General features: G+C 41.5%; 1 pseudogene; it reads left to right on the forward strand.

Annotated features, from left to right (window-relative positions):
- Nucleotides 1-12,250: 12,250 nt before the first annotated feature.
- Nucleotides 12,251-24,640, forward strand: LOC139703367 (zinc finger protein 431-like; annotated as a pseudogene).
- The last annotated feature ends 1,873 nt before the right edge of the window (nt 24,641-26,513 follow it).

The following is a 26,513-nucleotide window of genomic DNA, read 5'->3' on the forward strand; positions in this document are numbered from 1 at the left end:
TGTGACTTTGTATGTGAGGTATTGACAATAAGAATTAACTGTGAATTTTAGAACCGAGAAAAAATGATGTTCCCTGACATAAGATATGCCACACCTGGGAATGTTGTACAAAGAATATTAAAGAAGATAAAAAAAAAACCATTTTCTTACATTACATAATAAAACAAAGAAATTTTTGAAGTAGCCATAAAAATAAATATAGAAGAAATAAATGATGCTGTGATGATTTTAAAACATTTTGTAATATGGACCTCTATTGGATGAATTTAAATGAAGTTTGTATGCCTATATCCTGGAAAAATAATTCCTTATACTAATTTGTAAATGCATTAGTGGATACAAGACATTCATATCCTACTGAAGTTGTAACAAATGTTATGGTTCACTAAATTTCCAAGTTTCTTAGAAAACATTTTGGTCATAATTAGTCTCAGAAAATATTAATATCTAAAGAAGAACATGAGATTTCTTTTTCACAAATACAAAAAACATGGTACTTAAATTAAGATGCACACATTTAATGAATAACACACATCCTGATTGCAGAAAGAAATTTTCCAAATTGACTTAATAATGATTACTCAACACATTGATTCTTGTTTCTCATACCAAGCTGAACCCTAATAAAGCTCTGTGGCAAATTATGATGAAGTGTCCATTGATTTTATCTTGTTGGAATTGTTTCCATCATAGAGAGTTAGTCTTGTTGGGCACAGTGTCACACACTTATAACTCTAGTGGACCAGGAGGCTGAGGGAGAAGGATGACAAAGTTTTGCTCATCACCTTGGTGAGGCCTTAAACAACATAGCAAGACCCAGTGTCAAAATAAAAATTAAAAGTTCTGGGGATGTTGCTCAGTGGTTTTGCACCCCTGGGCTTAATCCCCAGTACCAAATAATAAAAATATAAAAATGGATTTAGTCTTTCCTCTTCATTTGCATTGCTCTCATCTTCCTAATGGCTCTAATTGACAACCTATGCATGATCCTTCTCACCCTCCTGGATGTCCTCCTCCACATGTTCCTCTATTCCCTGCTTAGTTGGCTGTCCCTCATTGATGTAAGTTACATCTCGACACATGTCCCTAAGATGGCGTTTACTTTCTTATTTCAGTGAATGTGAAATTCAGTTTCTCCTTTCTTTGTTTAATAAGTAGAGATATACTATCCCTTATATCTGTGTTATTTGTTCATTTGTTTGTTTTGGTACTGGGGATTGAATTCAGGGGCACTTGTCCACTGAGCCATATCCCCAGCCCAATTTTATATTTTAGTGAGAGACAGAGTCTCACTGAGTTTCTAAGTGCCTCACTTTTGCCAAGGCTGGCTGTGAACTTGTGATACTGCTGTCTCAGCCTCTTTAGGCATTACAGGGATTACAGGCATGTGCCATGGTGCCCTGTGATAATAGTTCTTTAAAAAGGGCTTTATCCACTCCTGTGCTCCCATCACATATACACTCCATATCTATCTTTTAGTGTTGATTTAGGGCCATCAATCATTTTTTTCTGCTATGTCTCCAGCATTTTGGCCCTTGTTTGTATGAACATCTGGGTCCAGGAGATCACAGTGTTTGTGAGCATCACCTTTACCTTATGTTTGCATTAACTGGAATCATTTCTTGTGGTCAAGTCTTTGTTGCTCTGTGTTGTATGCCCTCAGGGTCGAGCAAAAGGCCTACTCCACCTGCAGCACCCCACTTCACTAGGCACTCTTTGCTTACACTTACCCACAGCCAAGATACCTCTGGTCTTCAGCAGAGGACAAGGTCCTTGCTGTCATTTCTACCACCTCACCTCAATGCTCAACTCCATCTTCTACAACCTTAGGAACAAAAAGGGGTTGGGGCCCTGAGCAGATGGACCAAGAGGGTTTGGTGTGTGTAATGTAGATAAACTTTCTGCCCCTTTCCCCGGGACTTAGCTACAAGTCCATTCAACAATGCATAGTAACTGAAAATATTACTTCACACCAAGAATGTAGAGACAAAAACAATCTAGAATATAAATACACTTTTCAGGTCTGTACAAAATTGTCTTATAAACATGTGTAATTTGAAATAAGACTTTAATTGTGTATTGTCCACTACATATAAATGTGTGTATTTTCTGCTAATGTACTATGATAGAGGAGATTTTTTTTCTTGCTCTTGCTGAAACAAGATTGGAAATTGTCTACCTGGATTGGCATTCAGCATAACAATTTCAATATAATCAATTTGTCTTCTAATATTGTTAGTTTATTATTTATGTACATCCAAAACACGAAAAGAAATTTAGTTGAGTAATGGATCTAATCAATAGCTGTACGTTTTGTGTTTTCTTCCCCACATTGTATAATTTAACCATTATCAATTATCTTTCTTTCAATTTAGAGAAATCATTACAGAATTCAGCAGAGAACTCATTAGAAATATTGAACTCTTCATTTTTGATGTCACATTTCAAACTAATGCTTTTTTGTGAAGGCTGAATGCTAAGTGAATGAACATCAAGGAGGACTCAGAGTTGCCAGCAGAGGTAAAGGGTGAGGGGCAGGTATGATATAATACAGACAGGCCAGGGTTCAGTCTGATGAGCCACATTAGATACACGGAGGGCCTACTACCATCCTTCCCATGCTCAGCACACAATCCAGTAACATTCCGCATAGCCACTGCTCCTTGCGTATCCACACTGTATGTCAAATGATGCTTTACATTCTACATGCCACTTCCCATACTTTTACTGAAATGAGTGAGGGAAAGTGAACACTTATACACTAAGATTTTCAGTCACACTTAGCACATATTACAAAATGATCTTAAAAATATTTAATTTGAGAAAAAATAGATTATTTTACCAAGGTTTTCTAGAATATTTCTAACTGGAAAAGGTTTGGTATAAATTTCTGATGAATCATTGAAAAATAAAAATTTTATTATGCAAAATTCACAATTTTCCAAAAGTAATTTATGTTCTAATAACATGTAATTCTTACTATAAATGAAATTTATATCTTCCAGGTTTTTAAACTTCAAAAAGAAGCAACACGCACACACATGTTGATATTTGGCAGTATTGAGTATACAAAACACAGATGTGCACCTATGAGGCAAATTTTTCACCTCTAAGTTATACTCTTGGATGTAAATTTAAATACAAACTCATCAACAGTATTCATAGATTCTCACAGAGAAGTGTTCAGGAACAAGAGAGAAAACCAGCTTCTCACAAGTCTGTTCTCACCTCTTGCACTGTTTTACACCGAAGAGAGTACCTTCCCAAATAAAACCAGACAATGGCTCGCATTTACCAGCAAGGCCTTTAAGGATTTCTGTGCAGAGTGGAATATTAAACATACCACTAGTATTCCCTACAGCCCTCAGCAGCAAGGAATAGTGAAAAGAGCCCACAAAGAGCTGAAGGTTGCCATTTGAAAACAAAAGGAGGGAGACAGCACCTCCTCACCATCTCCCCATGGTATTCTTAAGACTATCCTCTTTACTCTGAATTTATTAATAGTGCCTAAAAGTGATGACTGCACACCTAGCTTCAAATATTGGCCCCTTGATTGGGCCTTCTCATTAACCCTTAATACAATATAAAGACTCCTTTACCAATCAGTGGTAGGAGCCTTCACCACTCATGAAGTTAGATAGGAGGTTTGCTTGTATCTTCCCAGAAAAAAAATCCACAGCCCATCTGGGCCCCTGCCTGGCATATCTGACCCTAGATGCCTACCCAACATGATGGCCTGCACCACAATATAAGAAGAGAGGAAACAAAAATGCAAGAGGGCATGAGGACCCCAGAAAGAGAACCGTCACAGGATCACATGGAGGGATATAAAAGGACTAATTCACCAGGCCAAAAATATTGGAGAAAGATGGCGTCGTGGTTCTAATTCTCCTGGGCAAGTTTTTTTCTACTTTTATGCAGAGCTCTAACCATTGAGAGTGCCATGGCCCAGGTAAATTGGGCCCTGGTCACTAGACCACCCCTTTTTGCTGTGGATAATTGGGAAGGGGCTTTACCTAAGCTCTTTTTCTAAAAACTCCAACCTCATTGACTCTGAGTTATTCATCCAGGAGGTGACTGTAACCTGGAATGCCAGCATTTCCAAACCTACTCTGCTCATTTGTATCTCTATAGCAGACAAAGATACCTATAATCCAAACAGAAGGGCTAAATCATAACAGTGAGGACATATCCAAAAACACAATCTACAATCAGAAAAAAAAGTGAAAATAAAAGAAAAATTGATAAAGGAAATTGAACACTGAACAATAATAGTAGAAGACAGGAAATAATTTATTAGTGGAATCAGTTGAAAGTGTTTACCATCTGAAGTCAGGCATAACAACATTAAAGGAGTTCTGAGACCATGGCAAGGTTGTCAAGATATTTTACTATTCGTAATATGCAAAGAAAGAAAATTTGTTCATGAGATTGTTGAGATGCTAATGGACCAGAGGTGCTTTCGAGAGGCTAAAGACCAGAGGTACTGTGGATTTCAGGTTCTCACCTATAAACTAGAAGGATCAGGGAATTTTCAAAATAGAATATTGAAGCTAACTAGAATGTCATTTACACAGAGCCTAAAGTAAATATTTTTAAAGCCTCCAAGTTTAAGTTCCCAGCACATTTTTAAAAATTATTTATTCATTCTGCTTTGTTATATATCACAGCAGAATGTATTTCATTTCCTAGTACACATAGAGTACAATTTTTCATGGCTCTGGTTGTACATAAAGTAGTGTCACACCATTTGTGTCTTTATACATGTCCTTAGGGTAATGATGCCCATCTCATTTCACCATCTTACTTACCCCCATGCGCCTTACATTTCCATGTATCCCCTTTGCCTTATGTAAAGTTCTGTTATTCCTCCCATGCTCTCCCCCATCCCCTTTGTGGATCAGCCTTCCAATATAAGAAAAAAACATCTGACTTTTGCTTTTTTGGGAAATTGGCTTACTTCATTTAGCCTAATATTCTCCATCTGCACCCATCTATCTGCAAATGTCCTAATTTTATTCTCTTTTTATGCTGAATAATATTCCATTTGTGTATATATACCAGTTTCTTAATCCACTCATCTATTGAAGAGCATCTAGCCTGGTTTCACAAATTAGCTCTTATAAATTTTGCTGCTATAAACATTGATATGGCTGTGTCACTCTAATATAATGTTTTAAAATACTTTGTGTATAAACCCAGGAGTGGGATATCTGGGTCAAATGGTGGCTACATTCCCAGTTTCACAAAGAATCTCCATAGAGTTATCCATATTGATTGCACCAACCTGTTCTCCCTCCAGCAATGCATGAGTGTCCCTTTTTCCCCAGATCCTTGCCAACACATAATGTGTTTTTTGTTCTTAAAAGCTGCCATTTTGACTGGAGTGAAAGAAAATTTTAAACTAATTTTGATCTCTAAGAATCTTTATTAAAATAAGCTGTGTTTCTCTAAAAAGAGCATAGTGAAGGAAGAAGATGTGAGCTAAAGGGAGTCAGGGTCGACCAGGAGCCAGACAGGGCTGGGATCTGTTCGGCTGCGCCATTGATATGGAGGTGCGCCAGGGCACAACAGGCTGTGCAGACAGATATCCATCCAGACTCTGGTACATCCTGATGGGTGGCTTTTCCTTCCTGAGGTGTAGATCATCAGGCAGTAGCTTCTCTCTGGATGTCACACTCTCAGGTCTCATTGTAGTGAAGTGTCTGTGTGGGATCTAATTGGAGGCCACATTCTCTCTGCTCTGGAGAAGGAGAACAAGTTATTCCCCACCCACACATGGGGTACCGCCCCTAGTGCTTTTCACTTCCTGATGACACGTGGCTGACTCCCGCTGTTGTCCTAACTCATCTCTCTATGATTTTTTACCCTCTGCAGGCGCAATCCTGCGGAACGTGCACTTCCTGACCCTGATCTTTGAGCCAGAGGGCACCTGAGCCTGCCAAGAGGGAGGGGGTCTGCTGTGGTTTGAGGTCCAGTGGTCCAGCTTGACCCGCCTTTGCTCTTTGTTCTCTGAAGAGTCCCCTGGAAGACCCTCATCCTTACAACTATCTCAGAGCCCTGGTTCCACAAAGTGACGGGCAGAGGCCTGCAGGCCTTGGAGGAGCACCAGTGGTCACTGAGCCCCTTCCCCAGTAGCTGGGCATCCTGCAAACCTGTAGAGGACATGGCTGCAGCCTTGTCATGGCCCTTTCACCCTGTGCTGGTGCAACACAGAAGACCAAGGGCGGTGACCAACTGCGTGGAAAGAGCTGGAGCTTGGTCCAAACAGCTCTTTACTCTGTCCTTAGGCATTGTTTCCATGATGATCAGTGATTCCCCACATCAGCCTTTAAAGTCACAATGCACAAACCACACTGAATGAAATGCACCCTCAGGGGCTACTCTGAGCACCCAGCAAAGAGACCAGAACTTCCTGCAATTAGAGGCTGAGACAGAAGACTCAGATCAAGACTGGAGGATACCACTCTGCAAACACAAGGTGCTTCCAAATTGCACAGACTTGAAGGAGTAGAAGAGGAAAGCCCCACAGGACAAAGCTGACTCTGATAAGTCATGGCACATGATAAGGAATCAATAATTTTTGGGGCGGCTGGGGATGTGGCTCAAGTGGTAGCACACTCACCTGGCATGTGTGTGGCCCTGGTTCGATCCTCAGCACCACATACAAACAGAGATGTTGTGTCTGCCAATAACTGAAAAATATATATTAAAATTCTCTCTCTCTCTCTCTCTCTCTCTCTCTCTCTCTCTCTCTCTCTCTCTTTAAATAAATAAATAAATAAAAGTTCAGCATTATAGATAGAGTAATTTCATTTAAAAAAAAAGAATTTTGGGGGGACTCCCATACTCAGGTCATTGCAGTGGTCAGAGGGCTGGTGTGTCACTGTATTAGTCTTCCTGTACTGCTGTAACAAATCAGCCAGGCCAGGGGCTTGTAGACCACAGAACCTGACTGCTTATCGATGACCTCACGGCAGTCACCACCTGTAGCCACCTCCACATTTTTCTGATGGCCAAATCCAACTTCAATTCAGTGGAACTTGGTATAAGAAGAGAAATGGCAAATGGTCAACCCTAGGAGCCCTACTTCCTTACCAAATCCCATGCTTTGTGGAACAGAAAGCCAGCATATTGGGCCAGCTCTATCCTCTTTCACCAGCCCATCTCATCACCTCTGAGATCTTCAGCATCCTCTGGACTGGGTCATGCCCTCCAGACCCAACCACACGTATGACACTGTTGGCTTTTTAGCCCAAGTCCCCATGGAGGCTCCAAGTTCTTACCCCATAAGTGTCAAGCTATCAATTCTGCAAATGTATCAACACAATTATATTTTTAATTATTATTATTATTATTATTAATGGTAGTATTGGTACCAGGGATTGAACCAAGGGTGCTTTAGCACTGAGCTGCATACCCATTTTTAGATTTTAGTTTGAGACAGACTCTAAGTTGTTTAAGGCCTTGCTAAGTTGCTGAGCCTGAATCCCATGTTGCAGTCCACTTTCCTCAGCCTCCTGAGTCACTAGAATTATCGGTGTGCACCACTACAGCTGACTTCAACATGATTATTGACATTGTGCATTAAAATAGGCTGGAAATCATAATGTAGAGCTTATGTTTTATTGCACTATGATTTAACTGTTATTAGATAACAATATTCTCTGTTATGTGATGTTTTGAACTTTCTCACCTTCCCCTATTCAAGCAAACTTCTTCAAATACCTCTCTACAGGGAAGCAGCACCCTCTGACCCCAGAGCATTTGTAACCCAGGATCATGCTCAGTACATTTGATAGTCTACCTAGCAGCACCCAACATACTTATTTTCTGAGATTTTGTGACATCTCTGCTCTCAGGACCCAAGGTCTCCTTTATAAACATAGTCCTGTCTGCCGCGGTGGTGCACGCCTGTAATCCCAGCTGCTTGGGACACTGTGGGAGGCAGATTGCAATTTGGAGGCCAGTCTCAGCAACTTAGTGAGGCTCTGAGCAACTCAGCAAAACCTTGTGTCTATGTAAGATATTAAAAAGGCTGGGCATGTGACTCAGTGGTTTAGCGCACTGAGTTGAATCTCTAGTAACAAAAAAACACAAAGAAATAAATTATATTAAATAAAAATGAAGTGGAAACAACCCATACAATGTACTGGGTTGTTAATCTAGGATGTTCGCAGGTGAGATTTGTGAAATGCATTCTGAATGTATAGTATTTGGGGTTTCTGGATGTGACCCCATCTGTAAGTCCAGAGCCTATGGAAACGTGAATATTCAAATTTCCAAATTAAAACAAAGACCTTTTCTCCACCTCCAGCACCCTCTCGTGATTCCAACTCTGAGTTAAGGGGGGTGAGCCTCCTGCATGCATTTTCAATCAATACTCCCCAATGATTTAGGGGAGCCTGGCAATACAGGAAACTCTAATTTTCTTTGGTAAAAATAAAGAACTGATTTGCAATAGTGAAAACAGATTATCTGTCTCAGCAGAAGAACCAGGGTCCTGCCGAGAGCACCATCACGCAGGTCCCCAGTAAGAAGACACTTGGAATCAGGTACCCTTGGCTTAGCATGCAGATACCCCAGGCCCTGAGTGCATCCATGGAGCCTGGAGTCCAGCACCCTACAGATTCCAAAGTTGGAGCCTGCTGGAGCTGAACACTCACTGATCCTCTGAGGCGGGTTATGCTATCCCAAGATTCTTGGTGGTGAGAAACTGATGTGACTTCATTTTTTAAAAAATAGCCTCTACCTCAGAGCAGGACCTGTCCAAGGGAGGGGTGACTCTTGATCTTGGAAAATCCACAGAGCATTCCTAGGCACGGAGCAAGCTATGTGCTTGTAAGGGTAAGAGAAATTGAAGTTAAAGTGTAAAAGTTAAAGAGTAAAAGACCGGGCATTGTAAAGTTCCTAGGCTGCAAGTCCTGAGTTAAAATGTAAAGGATTAGGTATTGTTAGGTTTCTATGCTACATGCAAAACCTGAAATACCTGTAGCTGTTAAGACAATGCTTGGAACTGCTCAGCAAATATTCCCCCTGACTGCTTGGTTGTTTAATTACTCAGGGCTCTGTATGATCTTGTACGTAGGCATTGCAGGGCCTGGACCAATCGGTTTGAATGTGTACCCCGTTTAGAATTGACCTATCACCCCCGCCCAACCTGTTCCCGCCAATGAATGAACTAATCATGTTTAGGAATTGTTGTTTGATTTTCCCACGGTGTATGATGATTTGTTAAAGGAGACTGTGATGTATGTAAAATCCCCGCCCTCCCAAAAAAAGTGTACTTAAGCATTGCACAACCCCTGCTCTGGGCTCTGGGCTGTTCTCCCTTCTTGAGTGGGCACGGAGCCCGAGCATGCTAGATCAATAAATCCCCTTCTGCCAATTGCACGAGTGGTCACTTGGTGGTCTCTTTCTCTGACGCTTCACCGAACCCTTACCTGCTGAGTTGTTTGTCTATAAATAAAAGGAGAGATCTGCAGTTCCAGGTGTCTCTGACTCAGCAATGTTACTTCCTGGAAAGTCCAAACCCTGTTTGTGGCCTACACCTTGACCCTGAAACCCATAGCAACCCACTAGCAACCACCAATCAGCTAAAGACAGGAAAAGTAACTGGAATGCCAGGTGACCCCCCTCCCCCAGTAGTCTCAGTGATCCATAACATGTAAGGAAACCATGTAGATTGGCGGAGCACACTCTTGCAACTCATCTTGGCCCCACCTCTTGAACTCACCAATCCCCCCTACCCAACTTGTTCCCGCCAGGGAATGTGCTAATCAATGTTAAGAGTTGTTTGATTTTCCCATAGTGTGAAATTCTTTGTGTGTGATGTTGTGACATGTAGAGTGTCTCCCCAAAAACCTATAAAATCTCACTGAACAAAAAATCAGGACTCACTCCCGGGACAGCTGTCTTGGAAAGGGTTGTGAGTCCAGGCTGGAGCTTGCAGTAAAGACTCCTGTGTGATTGCATCAGATTTGGCTCCTGGAGGTCTATGGGGTCCCAGGAATCTGGTATAACAGTGGGAATAAAAAATGGCCCCCCACCACCATACTCAAGCCCCACCCAGTTAAAAAGCTCCAGAAGCCTCAAACTCCCTGGGCAGCCAGAAAGGAGAACCTGTCCCCAAGGACACCACCCAGGCCAGAGTTTGCAGGTTAATTGTGTTTAGCCGGCAGGGCAGGCGGGACCAGGGCGGAGATGCCAGCAGAGGTTGCGGTGGATTGTGGACCTTGGTTCCAGGACAAGATCCTGCAGCAATGCCAACCACAGCCTTGGGATCCCCAGAGTAGAGGGGCGCTCGGCAACTCAGGCCCCACTCAGGCCCGGGGAGGGGTCTATCTATGCTCCCTGGGGATGAAGGGGTGGTGTCCTGAGACCCAGAGTCACCTAAACCCAGCCCTGGGCGCCTTCTCTGCTTGTCCTGGAGAGCAGCGCTGGGGTGGGGTGCAGACAGAGGTGGGGGCCAAGCAGGAGGATTGGGCTCAGCCTGAGCACAAGGGGGAACTGGGTGGAGTTGCAGAAACTGCGCCTGTGACACCAGCACCGGTGCTGCTTCCTGGCTGAGCGGAGTAACACGCCCCATCCCAGGACCTCGGATAATCGCCTTCTCAAGCTGAGACCCTGGGTCAGCTTCTGGGGGTATGTTGCTTTCTAGGGCTTGTGGCTTTGCTTGAAAATGTTGGTGCATCTGAAACCTTGACATGGAAACAATACACTGGAGGGGGACTTCCTCCTGAGAGATAAAATGAGGTCAGTCTGTGCAGTAGAGGGACATGTGTCAATGGGGCAAGTGAGTGTGAGCTCACAGACATGAGACCCACAGATGCCTGAAGCCTAAATCCTACAGATAATACTAAATCCTACATACACTTTTCCCTTTCTTTACATACCTATGATTATCCTTCTATAAAACCTCAAAGTCCTTGTCAGCACCAGTCCTGGGCTGGGGATGTGGTCAAGCAGTAGCGTGCTCGCCTGGCATGCGTGCAGCCCTGGTTCGATCCTCAGCACCACATACAAACAAAGATGTTGTGTCCGCCAAAAACTAAAAAATAAATATTAAAGATTATCTCTCTCTCTCTCTCTCTCTCTCTCTCTCTCTCTCTTTCTCTCTCAAAAATAAATAAATAAATAAATCTTCTCTGTTTAAAAAACAAAACAAAACAACAACAACAAAAAAACCCTCAAAGTCCTTTCAGCACCTGAAGACAGCATAAGGGAAAGTTTTCCTTGTCTTCCTGATGTAGCTGCACTGGTCAAAGTTTCTTTCCTGCTTTGCATCATGATCTTTTCTGTTTGATTTTGGGGCAAACACCTGACCAGACCTGTGGGATCCCCAGAGTCAGGTCTCTGCATAAGACTTCCTAACAGTCAAAGTAGAACATCTACACTAAGCACAAGGCACCCATTTTATTTCCACCACACATTGCTGCCCTAGAGGATTGCCTTCCTTCCTGCCTGAGGACCCTCTCTGCTGGGGATGGAACCCTGAGCATCAGAGCCCACCCCAATTGCTTCCTTTCATAGCTCAGGCTGCCTCCTCAAAGCAACAGAGGCCAGGAGGTGATGAGAATTACTAAAATAGTTTTCAAATTGTTCTCATTTTTAGATATTATGTATGGGTCATACATATGATATCTTTAAATAGTGTTTCAAAAATTGGGAGACTGTGTCTTTCTAAGTTGCTTGAGGTCGCATCAGCTGAAAAAAACAATATATATGTTATATAGTTCTTTCTTTTTCTTTGAGGTACTGGGGAATAAACCCAGTGGGGCTTGACCTGGATCTCTGAGCTACAACCCCACCTTTTTCATTTTATTTTATGAGAGGGTCTCACTGACCTTGGGCTCCTCCAGCCTCAGCCTCCCCGAGAAGCTATGGTTTGTTTTTGTGTTGAGGTTAAACCCAGGGCCTCGCCATGCTCGGAAAGCACTCTATGGTTGTTGCACACATATACCAGAGCCACATGGCACCTCCATACCAGAGGCTAAGCCAAGGCTTCCCACCTGGATAAGTTCCCAGCACAGTGGGGGAAGCTCCACCTGAGAAGGGCTGGGGCCAAGAATCTGTCACTAACCCAATTTCAGCCAGTGATTGGATGATGTTAGCTGTCAGTCACGATGCAGAGGCGGGCCTGGAGGCCATCCATTAGGGACGCTGGGGTGAACTGTCCAATCAGTGCGCAGAGGAAGGGGAAGGGCGGGCTTCCGCAGTCTCGCGGGCTTTTCTTCCTCAGCTACTGGGCTACTCCTTCTCCAGGCCCCGAGTTCTCTGCCTCAGGGACCCAGGTGACTCTCGCTCCCTGTGAACCCACAATTTCGGGTGATGGGAGGTTCCTCAAAGGATCCCCGGTCACCATGGAAGCCAACAATGGTGAGTTTGTGACCAGGGCTGAAGGTACAGAGTCACCATCAGCTTTGGGGCCAGCAGCACGGATTAGCTCCCCGCTGGCGGGTGGCCCTGGGCCCTGTCCCCTGGTTCCCTGCGTTTGGAAGGGTGGCTGAGGTCCCTGGTGTACCCTCCGCTCCACCGGTGGCTTGACCCACTCTTCCCAACGTGTAGGAAACAGGGCCACAAATGCACCTTCCTTCTCCCAGTGGAGCGCCTCAGGAGGCTGCTGTAGGTCCTCCAAATTGCAGGCGCCTCCTGCCTTCTAAAAGCCACCTTCCCTCCACCTCACAGCTGGGCCAGACGTTCGTTCTTCCCACTGGGTTCAAATGGACACCGTCCACTAATTTTCATTAGTACTTAGTGAAATATTGGAAAGAATCTTCCTTCCTCCCTCCCTCCCCCCTCCTTTCCTCCCTCCCCCTCCCCTCCTCCCCTCCTTTTCTCCCTCCCCCTCCTCCCTCCCCCCTCCCTCTCTCCCCCTCCTCCCTCCCCCCTCCCTCCCTCTCTCCCCCTACCCTCCTCCCTCTCTCCCTCCCCCCTCCCTCCCCCCTCCCTCCCCCCTCCCTCCCTCTCTCCCCCCTCCCCTCCTCCCTCTCTCCCTCCCCCTCCCTCCCCCCTCCCCCCTCCCCTCCCCCTTCCTCTCTCTCTTTCCCTCCCCCCTCCCTCCCTCTCTCCCACCTACCCTCCTCCCTCTCCCCCTCCTTTCCTCCCTCCCTCCCCTGCCATAACTTGTGATTCTCCTGCTTCAGCCTCCCTCATATCTGGAATGACAGGCCTGTGCCACTATATGTTATATAGTTCTTTCTTTTTCTTTGAGGTACTGGGGAATAAATCAAAACAAAAATAAAACAAATGCTTTTGAAAGCATTTGTTTTCTATTTCTGAATGTTATACTTGAGGGGAAAGAATAATCACTTAACACTTCCTTTTGTTTGCTCAAAATAACTGCTTTAAAAGGAATAAAGTCGTTGTTTATAGATCTCAGGGATATGGAATCCTGGACTACATCAGTAGAGTATAACTGCTCCATTTTCTGATAGTCCATGATGTAGAGTCACCCCAGTCGTGTAGTCACGTAAGCACACAGGGAAATGATGATGTAGGGACAAAGGAGGCTAGGCACTGGAGATAGCCAGAAACAGTTTTATCTGGCTGCAGCCAGTCTCAGAGGGCACAGCTTTTGCTGTAATCAATCAATCAACCCCCTGAACCCTGAGTCCAGGTGGTTTTAGAATTTTATACCCAGCATGAAGGGGGAGGGGCTCAGAAGTTCACATTGTAATACCAAGACCCTCAAATAGCTCTCAGACCACACAGTCTCATTCCAGTTAAGCCTTTATTGCTGGCTCTTGGCAGACACTCTGCTCTCAAAAGAATGAGATGGTCAGAGTGGTGACCCTGCCTTCAGTTAGCTCCATATTTAAGCACAAAAACCACAAAAGGGACATTTGGGGTTCAGACAATGCAAGCAAGGCTGAAAGTTGCAGTCAGTTAGTCTGCAGTTGGCACCATAGATCATTCTGTGTTTTGGGGGGATTTTCATGAACAAAAGAATACAAACTGCCCTAGTCATGACCTTTTTGAGTGTCATGGCTGAGTTCACAAAATGGAGTCACCATAGTCAAGTTGTTACATCACAAACATAAAAGTAGCTTTTTCTTTCTCTGTTCTGACCAAGTTAACCCTTCAAGGACAGCACCTGAGAAGGGGAGAGCTTCTTCTCCCCTTTTTTTCCTCCTCCATTAGCTGTTGCTATGGAGCCTAGTTGGTAAGTTCTCTGTGAAGCCCAGCTCAAGGCCAGAGGCCTTGTTTGCACATTTCTACAAACTACTATACTGGACACAAGTGTGTAAAAACTAGTAAGGGAAGTTCAAGTCCATCACTTGGAGTGCTAATTTCTCCCAGACTAGTGGCCCAGTAAAATAGGGCAACACAAAAATAGGAAGTTTATCTACACTGAACTTTTTTTGTGGACACTCTTTTGTTGACAGTTCTAAAATTAGCCATGGTAAAGATTTCTGGAGAAATCCAGTTAAAATTTTCTGTGCAAAAAGGGGATGCCACTACAATAATGTCTGATTCATTTACTGTTCTTCATCCCCACCTCTTTTCAATATTTCTTCAAAAAGGATCTGGCTATTTTGCCCAGCCTGGCCTGAAAGTTGTGATCTTCCTGCCTCAGCTTCCCAAGCTATTGGGATTAAAGGCATTGACAACCCCAGCTGCATAAAATAGTTCATTTTAACCCAAATATTCATTACCATACTAAGGAACATGGATTCAAGTTACCCTGAATGATGTGCGTGTCCATCCCTGGAAGAGATTACATGATTACATCATTTCTTTCTTTCTTCTTTTTTTCTTTTGTTCTTTCTTTTTTTCTTTTCATTTTTTTTTTTTTTTTAATATACGAGGGATTGAATGCAGGGACACTTAAACACTGAGTCACATCCCCAGCCCTTTTTATATTGTATTTTCAGATATGATCTCACTAAGTTCCTTATGGTCTCACTAAGTTGCTTAGGCTGCCTTTGAATTTTGCAATCCTCCTACCTTAGCCTCTCAAGCTGCTGGGATTACAGTTGTGTGCCACTGTGCCTGGCCTACATGAACTTTTATAAAAGAAACTGTGTATCACTGCATTAACCAATTGGATTGGTAGGAACATCAGATTGGTGAGGTACAGAAAGAAAAATAGAGAAAATTTCTTCTGTATGTCTGTTATTGCATTCTGAGCTTTGGTAGATTTTGGAGACGTCTGGTAAGGTTAGTGATATATTCTGAGAAATTATGAGATTGTGGTCTGATACAGAAATGAAGATAATTGGGTATTTAAGCGCTGAAGATAGCCCAAGATAATTTTTGTTCTCCATACAGAACCCTGCCTTTCTACCCTCATGGTGGTCTAGTTAGCTAAAATCAAGTACTCTGAAAGTTCTTTGATGTAGATGCATATGTATAGAGAACTTGAGTTCACAGCTGTAAAAATCTGTGCTTCTCCTTTTACCTTCCTTAGGTGTAGACACCATGTCAGATTTCTTGGGGAGAGTTTCCCTTTGGACACTTCACAGGGTCCCATGTCCTCAGCCACTATCCTCTCCTGGAGCTGCCACAAAGTGCCCACAACTGCCCTGTGCCCTGCAGGGTGAACAGAACTTCAGGCCCTGGGCCAGCTCCTCCTAGAGGACAGCCTGAGATGTAGGGTGCAGCCTCTCAGGGAAGCTGCTGGGGGCTCTGATCTGAGGAATCTCTTGGAACAGACCTCATCTAGACAGCCATTTCTGTGGGACCTTGTTCTCCCCAAGCTGTGTTCCCATTCCTTGGAGACAGGTGGACAGTCAGCCTGTGGATGCTGGTGCTGAGGGGCAAGGTCTTCAGTGACTTCTGCCCTTATAGTCTCTCGCAGTGTGAAGGAGCAAAGCCTCTCCCAGAGCATAAGGACCATCCACCCTAGTGCAGAGCTGTGCAAAACTGAAAAGCCTCATAGACTGGAGTCATAGTCCAGGTACATGGGAGGGTGATCCTGGATACTTTCAGGGAGCAAGACCAGGAGGGAGCATGTCCCAGATGTCAGGGACCTTCTCTGCCCCTTGAGCCTGACATATGTGTGCTCCCTCAGCACCAAAGCTTTCTGTGTATCACTTTGAAATGATGTGCTCACTTATGTGAGGCCCAGGTTTATTTATTAAGAGCCACATGGGATGGACTATTATTAAAGAGGCAAGAGAGAAGTGGATTTTAAAAAGTCTAGTTACATTTCCATTGTTACAAATCCCAACTTACAGCCAGGTACAGTGGTGCTCACCTGTGATCCCTCTTGCTCCAGAGGTTGAGACAGGAGTGTTGCAAATTTGAGGACAGCCTTAGCAACTTATCCAGGCCTTATGCAGTCTAGTTAGACTGCATCTCAAAATAAAATATACAAATGACTGGATGGCTGGGGATGTGGCTCAATAGTAAAATGTCTCTGGGTTTAATATTGGGGTACCAAACCAAAAAAAAAAAGAAGAAAGAAAAGAAAAAAAATTCTTAATTAACTAATTTACCTTTTGCTACCCATGAGTATGTATAAAATGTCTGTAAGATTCAGTCTTGTCTTTTCAGTGATTTCAAATTGAAATCCAATCCTAGATTCCAAAATGCCACGTAAGATACAGAGAAACTCTGTCTTGCATTATTGCTGCAGAATTTGAGTCCAATTCTACAAAAATTGTGGTGGATAAACTTATGAATATGATTTCATGAAAACTAGTATCTGTCCTTCACAAGGTGATGAATTTGACAAAGGATGACAATTTTTCACTGTTATTGTCTAGACTTGGCAGTTTCATGTTAGCTGTGTGGTTTTCTGGGATCAGGAATGGATCCCAGAGGTGCTTAACCACCAGCCCCTTTTAGATTCTTTGTTTTGAGAGTCTTGCTACATCACCTAGGGCCTCAGACTTCTGAACCACTGGGGTTACAGATGTGCACCATCACACCTGTTCATTGTAAATTTTAAGGACAATTTTGGCAATACCTGAAATACCCAATTATGATCATTTAATCACTGAATATCAGTGAAATAGTAAATGACACTTGTTTTCTGGAAAAAAGAAATACAAGTGTCTAAATAAGGGTTATGATCCCTTAAAGAGCACTCTCACCATGTCACCTGATTCCAGTTCCATCCTAATTGCATCCTCCTAGGGCCAATCCTTTGGGAGGTGGCCTTTTACCTTATGAAATTTGGGAGCAACATAAATGCTCTCTCTACTCTCTCTGTCCTGTACAACATTTTGGCTGGTCTTAGATACAGTCTGCTATTTTCAATTGTTTGAAAAGTATTTTTTGTTGCTGTAGTTGGAAAAAATACCTATTTATTTATTATTATGTGGTGGTGAGAATCAAACCCAGGCCCTCTCATGTGCTAGGCAATCACTCTACTGCTGAGCCAGAATCCCAACCCTCCTATTTACATTTTTAGATGTAGTTTTTCTAAAGTTTACCCACAAAATACAGTAAACCATGCCCTAAATTTCACAGAATTTACTGAAATGCTCAGTGTTTTTTTAGAGAGTGTAGATTATGGAAACATTCAATCTCCCTTGTGAGAAAGTGTGTTGTCTTTCCATTGATTTTGTTGTATTTTATGCCTCTAATTGTGTACCTTTTGTGTTATAATCATTTTTATCTCTCATTACATGTATTTTAGTTTTTTATTTTGTGTGTGTGTGTGTGTGTGTGTATGTGTGTGGCCTGCTGGAGATTGATCTGAGAGTCACATACATGCTTGGCAACTTTGCTACTACTGAGCTACACTCCAGCCCAAGAGAATTAGTATTGTAGACTGTTTTTTTATTTATTTGCTTACTTATTGAGTGCTGGGGATTGATGCCATGGACTTGCTCATGCTTAGTTATCCTCCAGAAATGAATTTCAATTTTTGAGCAGCGTTCTGGCGGTGGGCAGGTGTTTTACTGGGGAATAAACCTACAGGCACTTGACCATTGAGCACATCCTCAGCCTTGTATTTATTATTATTTTTCTTTTTTTATATTTTGTATAGTTATAGATGGACAGAATATCTTTTTTTTTAATTTTTCTGTGGTGCTGAGGATCATACCCAGTGCAGCAAGTGCTCTGCCACTCAGCTACAATCCCAGTACCCTCTTTTAATTTTTAATGAAGACCAGTGTCACTAAATTTCTGAGTGTCTTGCTAAGTTGCTGAGACTGGCCTCTAACTTGCCATTTCCCTGCCTTGACCTCCCTATTGGCTGAAGTTACAGGTGCACACCACCACACCAGCAGTTGGAATGACTTGTCAGACCATGCTGACAATCTGTTGTTCCTGATCAGGTGGTAACAGCAGAGATGCTGAAAGACACACACACACAGTAGGAATGAGCACCTCTTTATTTTTTTTCCCTTGTTCTTTTATATAGCAAAAAAGAAACACATCCTCTTGGCAGCTTAATCTTTTCCAGCATGGATAAACATTCTCAGAATAACTTTGTTACTGGTCACAGTGCTCTATACTTTTTATTATACTACTTGTAGTTAGTTATTTTCTGGCAAGCACACAAATATATATATATATTAAACTTGGCAGAACATTCTTTTATCTTCTTAAGATGGCAACAAGCACACAGTTCAAAGAGTTCATAGTTTCTCACAGAACCCCTTTGATTTGCTAAGCACAGCAAAACTAAACTCATTGTGTGCTTGAGCACACAATGACTTTTGAAGACTTATCATCCAATTTCTTTCGAGATAGAAACAGTATTGAAAATCATTTTTCTTGCTTTTGTCCATAGTTTTGAAATTTGTTCCTCTGACTCTTTCTCTTTGCTTTATTTTTTGCATTATTATGAAAATGGTATTTAGCATATAAAATTGTTTCTCATGTATACATTTGTAAAACTTCAGAGCTTGGTAGTTTATTCACTTCTTTATGACATAAACTTTACTTTTTTCAGAGCAATTTTTGACTTACATAGTTTATTAGTCAGTGTTCTCTAGAGGAACAGCATCAAGAGGAAGTATGATTATAAAAGGGGACTTTTAGATTGGCCTACTTGACCCGAATCTGGATGTCCACAGTGGCCATCTGCAGCTGGAGAGTTTTAGGAGTGCTTGCTGCAGAGTCCAAGAGGCTGAAGCCTCAGAACAAGAGGGATCACTGGTGCTGCCCTAGTCCAGACCTAAGGTTCTGGAAACTCCCTGGAGAATCACAGGCAGAGTCCACTTTGGGAGAGTGAAGAAGGCAGAGTGTGATATCCTCAGGCCACTGCAGCAGCCATCAAGAACAAATTGGAGAAGAAAGGAGCTTGCTCTGCTGCAGCTTCCTTCTTCTTCCAACTTTTGTTCCACCGAAGACACCGTCCTATTGGATGGTGCTGCCTACCTTAAGGACGTTCTCCAGTTTGGTTCACTGTTCCACATGCCAATCATTTGTAAACACACTGTTCCACATGCCAATCATTTATAGATTTAATCATTGGCATCTTTTAATGCAATCAAGGTGACAATTAAATGTGCCATTACTCATAGTATCAAATACCCCTTCTCTCCAGCTGATAGTCTCCACTGTTTTCAACATATTGCATTGGTGTAGAGTGTTTGTTAGTTACTAAACCAGTGTTGAACATTTGATAAAGAGAATGCATGAAGCAACATGTTATGATAAGCCAAAGTTCATCCTTTACCTTAGGGTTCCTCCTCTGTGTGATGTGATTGTGTGTGTCACGTAGTTTACAAGATAATGTCATACAGAAGAGTTTCACTGCTCTGGGAATCCTGGGTTCCACCTGTTCATCACTCCTCTCATTCCTTCCTCCCTCTATGCTCCCTGAGTCCCTGGTACTCATCAGTTCTGCTAGTGCATCTATAATGTTGTCTTTTCCAGAATGTTCTTGACTTGGAATCTTACTGCAGTTTGCCATTTCAAACTGGCTTCTCTCTCTTACCAGTCTGCCTTTAAGGGTGCTGTATCTTTCCAGGCTAAAGAGCTCATTTTCTGGGTGATGTTCTTTGGTGTGGGTAAACTGCAGCTTGTCTATTCAGTATTGCAAGGTGTATCTCCCTTGCGTCTAGCTTTGGGCACTTCTGGATATGGCTGCTGTAGTCACTGTGGTGAGGATTCCTGTGCCCATAATTGCCCCATCATTTGCATAGACACCTGGAGTGTGATGACTTAATTGTACAGTTTTTTACATTTATGATTATGAGCATCATTCATAGTTTTGTTTTCTATTTAATACTTTTCTTTATCTATTTAATTTGGATAATATGGTAACTTATGCCTCAGAAAGAATTAGGAGGTGTTAACTCAGCTCCTATGTTCTGGAAAAAAAGTAGAAAATTGGTGGCAGTTCTTAAGTGTCTCATGGATGCCTGTTTGAGATGTCAGGGCCTTGCCTTGCCTTTTGGGGTAGTAATTAGTTATTGAGTCTATTTTTCTCAGTAGCCATGGGCTCATCTGTTTTGTTTATTTCCCCTTGTGTGTAAGTTGTAAGAGATTGACTCTCTCAAAGAAATGGTCCAGTTTTTGCAAGTTGTCTAATTTGTGTCAAGCATGTTTATGATAATCTTGAAGTCCTAGTGCATTGTGGACAATGACACGTTTAAATGTGTTAGTAGGTTTTCAGTCCTCTTTGCTTTTTTCTTTAATGTTATTGTATTTTACACTTTTTTCTTTTTATGTGTCAGTGAGGATTGAACTTGGTTTCTCGCAAGCACTAGGCAAGCACTCTTCCACTGAGCCATAGCCCCAGTCTCTGTCTTCTGTATTCTTAGCCTTATGTCAGTTTATCAGTGATGCTGATGTTCATGAAGAACTTGATTTTGTAGACTGCGAATTTACTGATTGTGATTGCTTTACCACACTCTGGAAGAGCTTCTGCCTTACGTTTGTTTGCACCTCCTTTTCTACAGGCACCATGAATCTCTTTCACAACAGATAACCATTGCACATGTGGCCCAACCTTGATTAAAATGTACTTGAGCAGATAATTCCTATGTGTCTCATGACTGTACGTTATGGTAGTTAACTGGCTGCTGTTAAGAAGAGTTTGACAATCATTGGACATTTATTTTTACTATGAAACTTAGAAATGTAGTGCCTGCTGTTAATTAAGATTGTTTTGAGAGATATAAAACTTTGTAAGACTGTTTTTTGGACAAGGTGACATTTTGGGGTCATTGAGTTATTTCTAAGACACGTGCTATCTTTTCACTTGCCCCATTGTGCTTTGACAGTAACCACAGGAAATTATTGAATTGTTGTGCTTATTAATAAATAAATTAATTAAATAGAGAACTTATGTTTGTTTTTGTCACTTAATAGTAAGCTAGTTGACTAAATTTGTTCTGAAGTAAAGCACCTGCAAACTTCTAATTGTACTCTGTATAATCACAGAGGACGAACTCAATCTCCAGTTACCACATTGTGACAACCTGTGTGAAAGGTTGTCTAAATGTTGTCTATGAAGGAATCTCGTTATTGACCCCATCCCCAGAGGTTGTGTGTGGGGGCTGGTTCTAGGCTTTTTTTTTAAGTATGGAATGATAGAATTTCAGAAGAAACAGGACATTAGTAAATACCGTGTTGTTTATATTAACCTTGTAGGTACAAGGAGCCACTGTAGTTTGCAGAATCTCTCTCAAATGCTTAGTTTCATGATTCCTGCAAATTCCTACTCATCACCTTTCTTTTCTAAAGATAAGTACTATCCAAAGTGCTTATATTAGCTCTGTACCCCCAGGACGTTTCTAGGACATGTAATAGAGGTGCAACCAATAAAGAAGTTAGGAGTGATCTGGGAGCCTGTCTCACTTCCTGTGAACTCACAAAAGGAAGGGTATAAAACACTAAAAAAGGATGTTTGCCTTCTGAGTAGCCAATTTCTAGTGTTGGAATGGGTCTAAGAAGTTGAGTACAGTAAAGACTTGATGGATCAAATCATGTAATTAATTAAGAGGCCAGGGAATCATGTGAACATCATGCATGTTGAGTATAGATTTCTCATGCTGTCAATCTCTCCTGGCCTCCACAATACATTTGGTGGGATATTTTAGATCTCAGTGACCTTTAAGGATGTGGCTGTGAACTTCACCCAGGAGGAGTGGACTTTTCTGGATTCTTCCCAGAAGAAACTTTACAAAGATGTGATGCTGGAGGTCCTCAGAAACCTGGCTTCTATAGGTAATAATGATGTTTTTAAAATTAATCAAATAGAGACCTCATGTTTATTTTGGTCATTTATGTAGAAGGTGAAAAGGGAATAAGTTGGTGAACTAATTGCAGCATAAATGGCACGTATGATTTGGCAAAGCATTTCTAGCTCCTAAATATTTATAAAGATTGTTCTGTTCTCTCATTTTAGAAAACAAGAGGGAAGACAAGACCACTGAAAATCAGATCGAAAACTTTGGAACCAATGTAAGGTAACTGTACTCACAAGAGGAATTCGTGAGGGAATCTGAGAACTGTCATATAATTTTTAAAGAAAACCAAATGAAAAAGTATGTGTAATATGAAATGTATTTATTCTTATAATATTTTTTATCAGAAATATATACTTAGCTGTAACAGATATTCAGTCTTTTCAAAGTATTTGACATGCAAAAAGTACTATAAAATTGTGTATGTAAATATCGGTATTCGGATAATAGCCATAGAGAATCTGTGGTGCACAGGATTGTTTCCTTTCAATCTCTTTATTTGCAGGCAAGTTGAACAAGTCAGAAAACCTAGCCTTTACCTGATGTTGGTAGTAATGTAAAGATCTATAAATACATAAAAAATTGTGAATGAATTAAGCATTGATTATGTGCTGGTCATTTCTTCAAAGGAGTCATGGTAAACTTCAAAGGCACAGATTTGTGTGGGGAAACCTTCAAATCAATTTCAATTCTTAATTGAACAAAGTAAAATTTTAATAGAGTAAATCCATGTGACTTCATTATGTGTGCAAAAGACTTCTTATGTCCTTCATTTCTTCATAGGCAAATCACATCTCACTCTGGACACAATTACTACAAACATGAGGAATGTACAGTGAAGCCCTGTGAATTTAAACAATATAAGAAATCTCTGGTTTCTCTCAAAAGTGTTCACACACAAATGTTAGTACAAATGGTAGATGGATCTTATGAAAGTACAGTATGTGGAAAAGTCATCAGTTGTTATAATGACATTGAAAGACATGAAGAAACTCATACTGGGGGGCAACCTGATGAATGTCAACAGTGTGGTGAAGCCTCTTCTTATCCCTCTGGTGTTCAAAGACACATGATAACACATAGTGGAAGTAAACTTTTTCCATGGGACATATGTGGGAAAGCATTTCATTTCTCCTCTTTATTTAGAAGACATGAAAGAACTCATTTTGGAGAGATAGTCTATGAATGTAAACAAGGTGTTTGGACCTGTATTTCACACACAAGTCTTCAAAGGCACAGGATCACACACACAGGGAATGCACATTTCAAATGTAAGATATGTGGGAAAGACTTTGATTATCCCAGTTTACTTAGAATACATCAGAGAATGCATACTGGGGAGAAGCCCTATGCATGTAAGCAGTGTGGCAAAGCGTTTTCTAGATCCAGTTACCTTTACTCACATGAAAAAACTCATACTGCAGAGAAGTCCTATGAATGTAAACAGTGTGGCAATGCCTTTGCTACATCCCATCAGCTTCATAAACATGGAAGAATACGTACCAGAGAAAAGCCCTATGAATGTCAACAATGTGGAAAAGCCTTTACTACTGCCTCCTACCTTCAGATACATGAACGAACTCATATTGGAGAGAAGCCCTATGAGTGTAAGCAGTGTGGCAAAGCCTTTTCTACATCCAGTTCCTTTCAGATTCATGGAGGAATGCATACTGGAGAGAAGCCCTATGAATGTAAGCAGTGTGTCAAAGCCTTTGCTACACTCAGTTACCTTCAGTCACATAAAAAAAACTCATACTGGGGAGAAGCCCTATAAATGTGAGCAGTGTGGAAAAGCCTTCACTACTGCCTATTTCCTTCAGATACATGAACAAACTCATACTGGAGAGAAGCCCTATGCATGTAAGCAGTGTGGCAAAGCCTTTACTACATACAGTAGCCTTCACAGACATAGAAGAACACATACTGGGGAGAAGCCCTATGAATGTAAGCAGTGTGGGAAAGCCTTTGCTAGATCCAGTATCCTTCACTCACATGAACAAACTCATACTGGGGAGAAGCCCTAAGAGTGTGAGCAGTGTGGCAAAGCCTTTTCTACATCCAATTACCTTCAGGTTCATGGAAGAATGCATACTGGAGAGAAGCCCTATGAGTGAAAGCAGTTTGGAAATGGCTTCACTCAGTCCTCTGTCCTTCAGTCACATGAAAAAATTCATAATGGAGAAAAACCCTATGAATGTAAGCAGTGTGGCAAGGCCTTTGCTACATCCAGTTACCTTCAGATTCATGGAAGAACACATACTGGAGGGAAGCCCTATGAATATAAGCAGTGTCAAAAAGCTTTTGGAAGTTCCAATAACCTTCACAGACATGGAAGAACACATACTGGAGAGAAGCCCTATGAATGTAAGCAGTGTGGGAAAGCCTTTGTTACATCTGCTCAGCTTTGCTTACATGAAGGAACACTTTGTGCAGAGAAATCAGTTTCAATTATTAACGTGTAGTAAGTTTTCTGTAGAAAAATTCTTTGAATGTGAAATGTGGTAAATCAATGTTTCTTGTCAAATTCAAAGAGAATAAAGTGCTCACATGTCTGAATCAATCATTCAGTCAATGTACCTATCTATCTATCTATCTATAAATTGTACTGGGGATTTAGTCTGAGGGCCCTTCATCACTGAGCCACATCCCTTTTACTTTTTAATTTAAGTCAGAGACTTGCGGAGTTCCTTGGTGTCTTCCTAAGTTGCTGAGTCTGGCTTCACTTTTGTGATCTTTCTGCCTGAGTTCCCCGAGACTCAGATTAAGGGCATACACCACCACATCTAACTGAATAATGCTTTAAATGTAAAAAATTTGGAAAATCATTCCATTTTCCCTGGTGTCTTCAAAACCATTTCACTCACACTGGGACAAAATGTGGAGGATTGGATACATCCTGTCAGCTTCCCATCTTAGCCCTGCTTTCCTTCTCCTATATGAAAATACTCGTGGAGAGACGCCCTCAGATTGTGAGAAATGTGGGAAGTCTTCTAATTTTCCCACTTTTTTCTAAGGACTAGGAAGATTCTCCTTGAAAGATTCATTTCAAAATGAATAAATTTTATGCAAGTAAGAAATAAAAAGGGCTCAGGTGTTCCAGTTTTGTTCAGTTGTGTAAAAGGATTCATACTGTAGAAAGTCCTCTGGATAAGCCATGTGGGGAAGTATTCAGCTTTCATGGTTTCCTCCAAAGCCATAAAGAGGATTCACATCTGGGAAAACCCTACTGCTCTTTAAACAATGTGGTAACAGTTTCAACTTTCCAGGTTCTTTTTAAGTATTATGGGAGAACTCACTCTGGAGAAAAGCCTTGTATATAAAAATGTGGTGAGACCCTCAGTTGTTTCAGTTTGTTTTAGACTTACTCATCAAGCTTGAGGGAATTTTTTACTTTATTTTATTTTACTTGTTTTGGTACCAGGGATTCAGCTCATAGACACTTAACCATTGAGCCATATCCCGGTTCTTTTATTTTTTTTTTCAAATATTTAAACATGGTCTCACTGAATTGCTTAGGTCCTCACTATGTTGCTGAGGTAGACTTTGATCTTGTGATCCCCTGCCTCAGCCTGCTTTGTCACTGGAATTAGTCAAGCAACCCCTTCTGCAAGGAACCTTTTTTTCAGAAAACCACTGTAGGTGTGTAAAAAGGGTGTATGCCTTCTTCTTCTTTTTTTTTTTTTTTTGTCTATTCCGAGGTAATGAAAATGCACCCTGGAGTAGATGTAGGGATTCTTTCAGCAAGAAGATGTGAAATCAACATGTTTCTCCCAGTAAATTTCTTGTTAGATTTAATTTTTCTCACTATATTTTTTGCATCTGCAGTCAACTCTCTGATATGATGACATAATCTTTTATTTACTTTGTATGTATGTGCAAAATCTAGTGTGTAGTATGATTTTGTACATACAAGTATGCTATACAATAGTACACAAGGTTTGTGGTTAAAATGTATTAACCTGTATTTGCAGCATTTTAATTCTTTATTTTATTTTATTTTTTAATATTTATTTTTTAGTTTACGGCAGACACAACATCTTTGTTTTTGTATGTGGTGCTGAGGATCGAACCTGGGCCGCACGCATGCCAGATGAGTGCGCTACCGCTTGAGCCACATCCCCAGCCCATAATTCTTTTTTTTAGAGTTTTCATCTCTCTTTTTCCCTTGAGTCCATTTTCTCTCATATTGCCCACTTTTATGACTTATATATGTTGTGACAAAATAAAAATTGTGAGAGGTTTTAAATATAATTACCAGGGTCATAGAAGAGAAAATAAACATTACTATTGTAATTATCATCATCATCATCACCACCACCATCATCATATCTAAAGTGCATAAGCCCTGATCCCATCCCTACCCCTTTTTATTTTATTTATTTATTTTTTTAACTTTTTATTGAAGTGCTT

The sequence above is a fragment of the Marmota flaviventris genome, chromosome X (assembly GCF_047511675.1).
Source record: "Marmota flaviventris isolate mMarFla1 chromosome X, mMarFla1.hap1, whole genome shotgun sequence".
Lineage (NCBI taxonomy): Eukaryota > Metazoa > Chordata > Mammalia > Rodentia > Sciuridae > Marmota > Marmota flaviventris.